Source organism: Engraulis encrasicolus, chromosome 9 (genome assembly GCF_034702125.1).
Source record: "Engraulis encrasicolus isolate BLACKSEA-1 chromosome 9, IST_EnEncr_1.0, whole genome shotgun sequence".
Lineage (NCBI taxonomy): Eukaryota > Metazoa > Chordata > Actinopteri > Clupeiformes > Engraulidae > Engraulis > Engraulis encrasicolus.
Genome location: NC_085865.1, coordinates 10,900,004 through 10,907,773, shown reverse-complemented (window position 1 = coordinate 10,907,773; position 7,770 = coordinate 10,900,004). Strand labels below are relative to the sequence as shown.

Here is a 7,770-nt window from a genome sequence, read left to right as displayed (position 1 = left end):
ATGTAATATGCATGTTGAACGTTTATTTGGTTGTATTGCCACTGCTCCGTACAGCATTAGCATTGTTCATGTTTGTAAGCTCTCTCAAAACTCGACAGCAGCCAGTCCCTCAAGGAATCTCAAATACAATACGGCAGTTACACAACGTGGTGCTGACATCTCTAGAGATCTCTGGTAGGCTACTGTACACTTATCAATTTTACATCACAAGTGCATCTGTTGTGCTCGCGTGAGTCCTGGCTGTGGATTTTGCACGTCTCTGTGCTGTCCTGGCCTGTTTTATGTTGTGTTTTTGTGTGTGAGTGTGTGTTTGTGCGTGTGTGTGTGTGTACAGTTATAAAAAAACATGCAAAAAAAATCATGAAATCAAGAGAGAAGACAAAAGCGGAAGAAGAGGAAAAGTAAGTAATAATGTATTCCACATGCATGACTACTTATGTAACCATTAACAGGGACCTGAAGCCTTGTTCATAGTTATGTACTTGTTGTGTCTAATTGTGCATATGCAGGATAAATGGTGTACTATCATTTATCAAGACAGACTGGCCAGGCGTGATGTAATAGATCCACCATTAGGGGTGATTGTAGTCTCTCAATCCGACGAACTGCTTTTTCTCAGTCAGCCTTCTCTTTCAGGGCATCCAAAGCATGGAATAGCCTACCCAGTGACCTAAAAAGTATTACTGATTATCAGGCCTTCTCAAGGGGTGTGAAAAAATGGATATTAACGAACCAGTCTTGTCAACACTAATTATATGGTTTTTAATTCAACATATGTATGCCATTTTAATGTGTGTATGGGTGTGTATGTGTGTATGGGTGTTTGTGTGTGGGTGTGTTTGTATGTGTCTGTGTGTGTGTGTGTATGGGTGTGTATGTGTGTATGGGTGTTTGTGTGTGGGTGTGTTTGTATGTGTTGTTTGGGGCTATGATCCCATGGCCTATGGATGTGCTTATTTGTTCATGTGCTGTATTTTAATTTTTGTTTTACCTGTCCAGGGACTGCAGATGGAAATTAGCTATATAGCTACAATCTGGTACAAGCCATCTTTTTACATCTGTAAACAATGTCTATTGTGCATGGTCCCTGCTGAACTAAACTAAATAAACTAAATAAACTAAACTAAACTAAACTAAATAGCTGTAGGTGTTGTGATTTTGTGTTTTGTGACCTCCTGCTACTGTACTGTTTCCTCTCCTGTTTGTTTATATGATTTATACTCTTTTGCTGTAACTACACTGCAAGGTACTCATCAAATATTTAAGGAGCTTTGTTTGTTTGTTCATTTGTGTTTTTACACTTTTATTTTAAATGTAAATCGATGTTTTCAACCAGACGTTGGTGTCTGTCCAAATTATAGGACATTTCTAATCTCTCTTTCTCTCTTTCTCTTTCTCTCTCTCTCTCTCTCTCTCTCTCTCTCTCTCTCTCTCTCTCTCTCTCTCTCTGTCTGTCTGTCTGTCTGTCTCTCTCTCTCGTTTCTCTCGTGCTTTCTTTCTCTCTCGCTCTCTCCCTCTCTCTCTCTCTATCACTTACACACACACACACACACACACACACATACACACACACACACACACACACACACACACACACACGCATGCACACACACACACACACACACACACACACACACGCATGCACACATACACACACACACAAACGCACACGCACACACACGCACACGTACTGTATAACATTCTGTTCTGCCCTTCATTTAGACAGGTGTAAACCCAATCAAAAGAGAAGTGCAAGTGTGAGTATCAGGGGAATTACAGTGGGAACTTGGAAAAGGGGATTTAGAGTGTGTGTGTGTGTGTGTGTGTGTGTGTGTGTGTGTGTGTGTGTGTGTGTGTGTGTGTGTGTGTGTGTGTGTGTGTGTGTGTGTGTGTGTGTGTGTGTGTGTGAGTGTGTGTATGTGTGTGTGTGCAGTATATCTCTGTGTCTCTGTGTCTTGTGTGTCTGAGTGTGTTTTGAGTGTCTGTCTATGTCTGAGTCTATATTATGCACGTGGGTGTGTGTGCGCGAGGACAGTACACAAGCTTGTGTGGATTACAGTAACAATCATGAGTGTGTGATTTCAGAGGCCGATCAATTCAATTCAATAAGTCCCAGTCTGCAGCGGGCCCCAAATCTGCTCCCGGAGGCCTCTAATCTGATCTAGTAAGAAGGCACAACACACCATCTGCTGATGCCATGGCTGGATTGGCCATAAGGCAGTGATTCTCAAACTATGGGCCGCGGCCCTCTGGTGGGCCGCAGAGGACGGTCCTGGAAAAACTATTCTCAAATGTTGGTTAGATAATCACGTGTTGTTTAGTGATCTTATGTCTTTTGTACGTCCAGAAACGTGGGTATACTTCCTTATTTGGTGTTTTTATGTGTTATGGAGTACTTTTAGGCAGGATGTATAGGCTATGTTTAAACATTGTGTCATTATGTCAATCGCAAATTATTTTGCGCAAGTTACACCCGCGATGTACAGTGTTACATTTTCTATCTGCCGTCGTGATATGCTGTATTTTCATGCTTATGGTGTTGATGTATGTGTACAATGAATATTTGTAATAATTTATATATTATATACATTATATACTTCCCTGTGCTGTACTGTGCTGTTGTTAAACTGCTCTTCCCTGTGCTGTACTGTGCTGTTGTTAAACTGCTCTTCCCTGTGCTGTACTGTGCTGTTGTTACACTGCTCTTCTCTGTGCTGTACTGTGCTGTTGTTACACTGCTCTTCCCTGTGCTGTACTGTGCTGTTGTTAAACTGCTCTTCCCTGTGCTTCTACCATCCCCATATACTGCAATATGGTCCAGCTGCGTCTTGTCCAGCTAATACCGCTACGCCCATTCCTCCTTACTAGACCGCCCTCACAGTAACGCCCCTTTGGCTGTTCAAGTTTCTGAAGTCAGGACATGCTGCCGAATGACAACACAAGCGCCGCGCGGGACTTATTAAAACGACTGGATGGATTTCGCTGCAGCGATCACTCAACTGTCGGTAAGATTTCGAATAAAATGCATGAATATACATAACGGTAACTTTACGAGTTGACTTTCAGTCGGAGGGCGAACATTTACCTCGGCCCACCAATTAGCGGTTTTGGCTAATGATTTTTAGCTTCAAGGCAAGATAACAGGCTGCCCTTCGTAAGTTTGTTTCAGATGTTGTGTGTGTATTTGTCATAATGTACAGTAATAAGTTATGGACAGACATACAGTAGTTTCTTCCTGTGCTGCGTTTTGCACGTCTGTTTCATCATCTGAGCTATCAGTTGTGTTTCTTTGAAGCGAAGATGTATAGAATAGCACTGAAAGTCGGAGGTGTCATATTTGTTCAACCTGGTGTTAAACGTAATTTCAATTCTTGACCAGTGCATGTAAAGAAATTGTAAATAAAACCGACTTGATGTAGTAGTGCTAAAAATAAACCTTTATATTTTCTCTTAGTGAACTTCTCAAAATATATGGGCTACAATGTAGATACTACTTGGGATGGGTTTATCGTTACCTATTGTTTCTGATGGGGCGTTAATTGGTGTGGCACCCGGAACTCTTCCTCACTTCGGGAAGATTGGCAAGGGGTAAGCTGTGTTTTTTTTCCTCCGTGTTACAAACTATTTAATGATGTTTCTGTACTTTAATTTCTCTGTTATTTTATTGATCTTTGATGGGAAGATATTCTGTTACGTTTGTGTTGATATTTTCGTTGTAATTTTCGCTCAAAGTATGTACATTAGCGCCATTAATGTCCGCGATCGTTATGAAGTTAACAGGTGCTAACGAGCCTATTGTGTCGCAGGAATGCCGTTCGCTTCGACCCCTTGCAGTGTGCCTCATTGTGTCCGCCCTGTCAGGTATGTGTTAATGTATGAAAGAGATCCCTGTGGTATTTTCGGTGATAAACATTGTGTTTTCTTTTGGTTTTAACTTTGTAAACTATACGATCTAAGTGCCTTGGTTTCTCTATTACACTGTAAACAGTAGCTTGTCTAGCTGCTGTAGTGTTCTCTCACTTCTGGAAGATTGGCAAGGGGAAAGGCGTTTGCTTCGACCCCAAAGAATCTGCTTGCAGTGTGCCTCATTGTGTCCGCCCTGTCTTGTTTCAGATTGGGAAGTAAATAAATGCTACTGGATCGAGGCCCCTCATCTCTCCTGCCTCTTCAATCATCCAAAGACTGTTTAGTCTGTTATTTTAATGTAATGGTCGGTTCATGTCCGTGGCATTGACTTGACTTGTCATTGGGTCTGATTTTAAATGTGCCATATAGTTCAATGTGGGAGCAGGTTCACACACTAAATAAGACACTAAGGTCAATTTATTTATTTTTCTCAGAGCAGAGTAGAGCAGATGTTTCAGGTTGCTGCCATCAGAGAGCAGTGACTTGACCTCAGTGTCTTATTTAGTGTACTCCCACATTGAACTCTACTTTTTGGGTTCACGCACCTACTTATTTCTAAACATCTAGAGTGCAACAATACCCCTGCCTCCTAATGTGCCATATAACCTGTATCTCGCCTATTGTGTGTGTGTGTGTGTGTGTTTGTGAATGTGTTCACGCAGATATAAGAAGTTGGGGTTGGGGTTGATGATCCACATGATGGTGATGGACCAGGACAGCTCTGGACCTCCTGACTGGCAGCTCCATCCTCAACCTCCCTTCCTGTCCTTCACACATGTGCAGGTAAGGCCAATTTTTAAAAACTCACTGCATTGTCTGAGGCAAAAGTAGGAGAAAATGAGTGAGTGAGTGAGTGAGTGAGTGAGTGAGAACCCGGCCATTACATGTGATGTGACCCTTAAAGGGCGTGTGTGTGTCCTAGAACCAAGACAGTGGCAGTGTGTGTCTGTCTGTCTTTGGTTAAGGATATCTTTAAGATACTACCTTGTTGTGTTAACATTATTTTGCTATTTCTGACAGGCAGAGAGGCAGTTTTCTGAAGGATGGTTAATGTCAGTACCAACATGTTGTGATGGAGGCTTCCACCTGAGCTGAACACAGAAACTTGCACACAGTGGTGAGTAAAACACTGAATCTGTTTTGTTCTGCACTAGACCAATAAGTATTTCATACAGTAATTCCTTTCTGTGCTGTGTTTATTTATTGAAAAAAAATGTGGATAGAGGATAATACAAAACACTGGCACTGTAGTGATCCCTGCACAGGCCAGAAGCTGTGTATCTCTTCAGCCTGGTGTTCTGCATTAAAATGATGGGTGTGATTTTTATGTAGTGTATTCTATGTATCCCTCTCGTGTGTGTGTGTGTGTGTGTTTGTGTGCATGCGTGCAGATGGAAGCAGTCGTTCCTGTTCAGCATTGATATGCCGGTAATGGGTTTGATGAACCACAGCATGGTGATGGGCAATCAGCATCAGGACCAGGGCCGCTCACAAGGAGAACCTCCTGCCTTGCCTCTTCATCCTCAACCTCCAATCTTCCTGCTCTTCACACATGTGCAGGTGAGGACAACCTCTAAAATGCACACTTGACTTGAGGCAAAGGGGGGAGAATAGGCGTGCATGCATGCACGTGCACCAAACTTTAAGACAGTAGCAGTGTGTGGGGGGGCATGTGCACAAGCATATGCACGTGCTCATGTCATGTCCTTCTGTAGGTAGATAGGGGGTGGTTGTTTTTGTCTTAATTGTCATTCATAACATTAACATGCCTTTTTTTGACAGGCACAGAGCCAGTTTTCAGAGGGAGGGCTGATGACACCAGCAACTTCGGATCTGAACCTGATCAACCCAGCACCAACCACTGTGCCGCTCCTCCTCTGCCAACTGCACCACATGGCTCCACCATCTCAAAAAGGCACAGACACTACTCCACTTCCTGCGAAGGATGAGAGAAGAGCCGACCTCCCCACAACGGCACTCACCACCTTCTACAGGGGTGTCATTGAGAGCATCCTGACCAGCAGCCTCTCTGTCTGGCATGGCAGCCGTCAAGCTGAAGGCTAGAAGGCAGTACAGAGAGTGGTGAGGACAGCAGAAAAGCTCATAAGATCACCCCTACCTGTTCTCCCTACTACCATCAGGGAAGCGCTAGCCCAGCATGCGGTGCTGCAAAAGCACACTGGGAAACGGCTTCTTTCCACAAGCCATCAGACTCCTCAACGCACTGAAGAAAACCACATGAATAACCAAGGACACGGGAGAATATTCCATGAACACTTCTTTCACCATGCCACTTACACTTTACTCATTGCACCTTGTATACAGCATCTTCACATCACCTGTATGAACTTCTCCTGCCGTGTGTGTGTGTGTGTCCATTGTGTTTGTGTATTTATTGTCCATCAGTATGTTAATCTTATTATTGCACACTGTTTGGGTGTCTGTGTGAGTGTATTTATAGTATGTATCAGTCTGTATTTAATGCCAATGCCTTATTTTTAGTTATTAGTTAAATGCACATTGGAGACTGGTCAAACACATTTTCAAACTTTGTGTTAACCCTCCATAGATTTTTGTCAAAAAATGGAGTCTAAGCTACTGTACTACACAGGCTATCAACAGACCACACAGTTGAGTGCTGTTTTATGCACTCTGAATATGAGGAGAGGGAGAGGTGACCGTTCACACTTCATAGTGTAAAAGTAAACAGAAATAAATTCACATTTCATTCCTGTCTCGTTCACTTCTTTCAGCAATGTATGTGGCCTACATGCAGGGAAGCTGACAGGGGGGACAAAGGGGTCCGTTGACCTGGGCCCAGTGAGACGAGGGGTCCAGGAATGGGTCCTCATTACATTGTATGTAGTCTATGTATTGAGTGGGGGGCCCTTTCAGATGACTTTGTCCTGGGCAAAGCCAAAGCTGTCAGCGACCCTGATTACGGTATGTATGCACAAACACTGGTTATGATGATAGGAAAAGTTTTCTCTGTTTTCTGATGGCCTTTGAATTAAGACAGGCTAATCTGGAACCTCTCCTGGATAAAGTGTAAGCTTCAATGGTGTGGTCACTCCTAAATCATAGACAGACATGGAGTATGGTAGGCCTATGGTAATGAAGAAATCGTTTTTCTCCAATAAAACAAACAAATAGCCTATTGCTATTTCAAATACTATTTCATGTATTTTTTCATTAATATCTGCTCTTTTCAAGCTGGCCACATAACTGGTGAGGTGACACTACTTCAAAAAGTCGGGAATGTGTTGCTGATGTACATCGTACAACTTTTCTAAGTAGCCTATATCACGTCTTACCAAGTGAACAACCTCGCCTAAAAGGTTTTTTTAAGTAAGGGTTAACGTTCGGCGAGAAGGTCGCTACCGTGGAATAGCAGCACGACAGAGAGAATCTTTAGACCCAGACGCGGAGCGGAGGGGTCTTGTTCTCTCTGAAGTGCTGCTATTCCACAAAGCGACCGACTCGCCGAAAGTTAACCCGCTTATTATATGGATATACTTAAATGATTCACACATGGCGGGGACATTTCTTTAGGCCTATTTAATGTTAAGATTGTTGCTGCGCAAAACAAAACAGTGCCGTTGTGGAACACCGCTAGGCAACAGGTAGCCAGGACAACAGGTGTTGTCTATCACAGAAGCTGATTAGAGTGTTGTTGAAAAGTCGCTTTAGCAGTGAAAAGTCTTGTTGCCATTGACAGCGGTCTGTTATAGACCAACCCGTCCGTTATCGAAAAGTAACAGACGTGCGAACGTTGGGGAGCCCTGTTGAAATGAATGGAGCATTCGACCGATGACGTCACAACCATATAATAATTATTATTATTTGTCAGGGTGTGTTAATATC

At 43.0% G+C, this 7,770-nt stretch overlaps 1 long non-coding RNA gene across 2 annotated transcripts; it reads left to right on the top strand.

Annotated features, from left to right (window-relative positions):
- The first annotated feature begins 2,935 nt into the window (after positions 1-2,935).
- On the top strand, positions 2,936-6,637 carry LOC134455452 (uncharacterized). 2 transcript variants are annotated; one of them, XR_010036111.1, is made up of 6 exons: positions 2,936-3,005; positions 3,455-3,861; positions 4,569-4,689; positions 4,927-5,023; positions 5,298-5,466; positions 5,689-6,637. It is a non-coding gene; the product is annotated as an uncharacterized LOC134455452 (long non-coding RNA). The 2 variants fall into 2 exon arrangements; XR_010036110.1 differs by lacking the exon at positions 2,936-3,005 and having other exon boundaries at positions 3,311-3,861.
- The last annotated feature ends 1,133 nt before the right edge of the window (positions 6,638-7,770 follow it).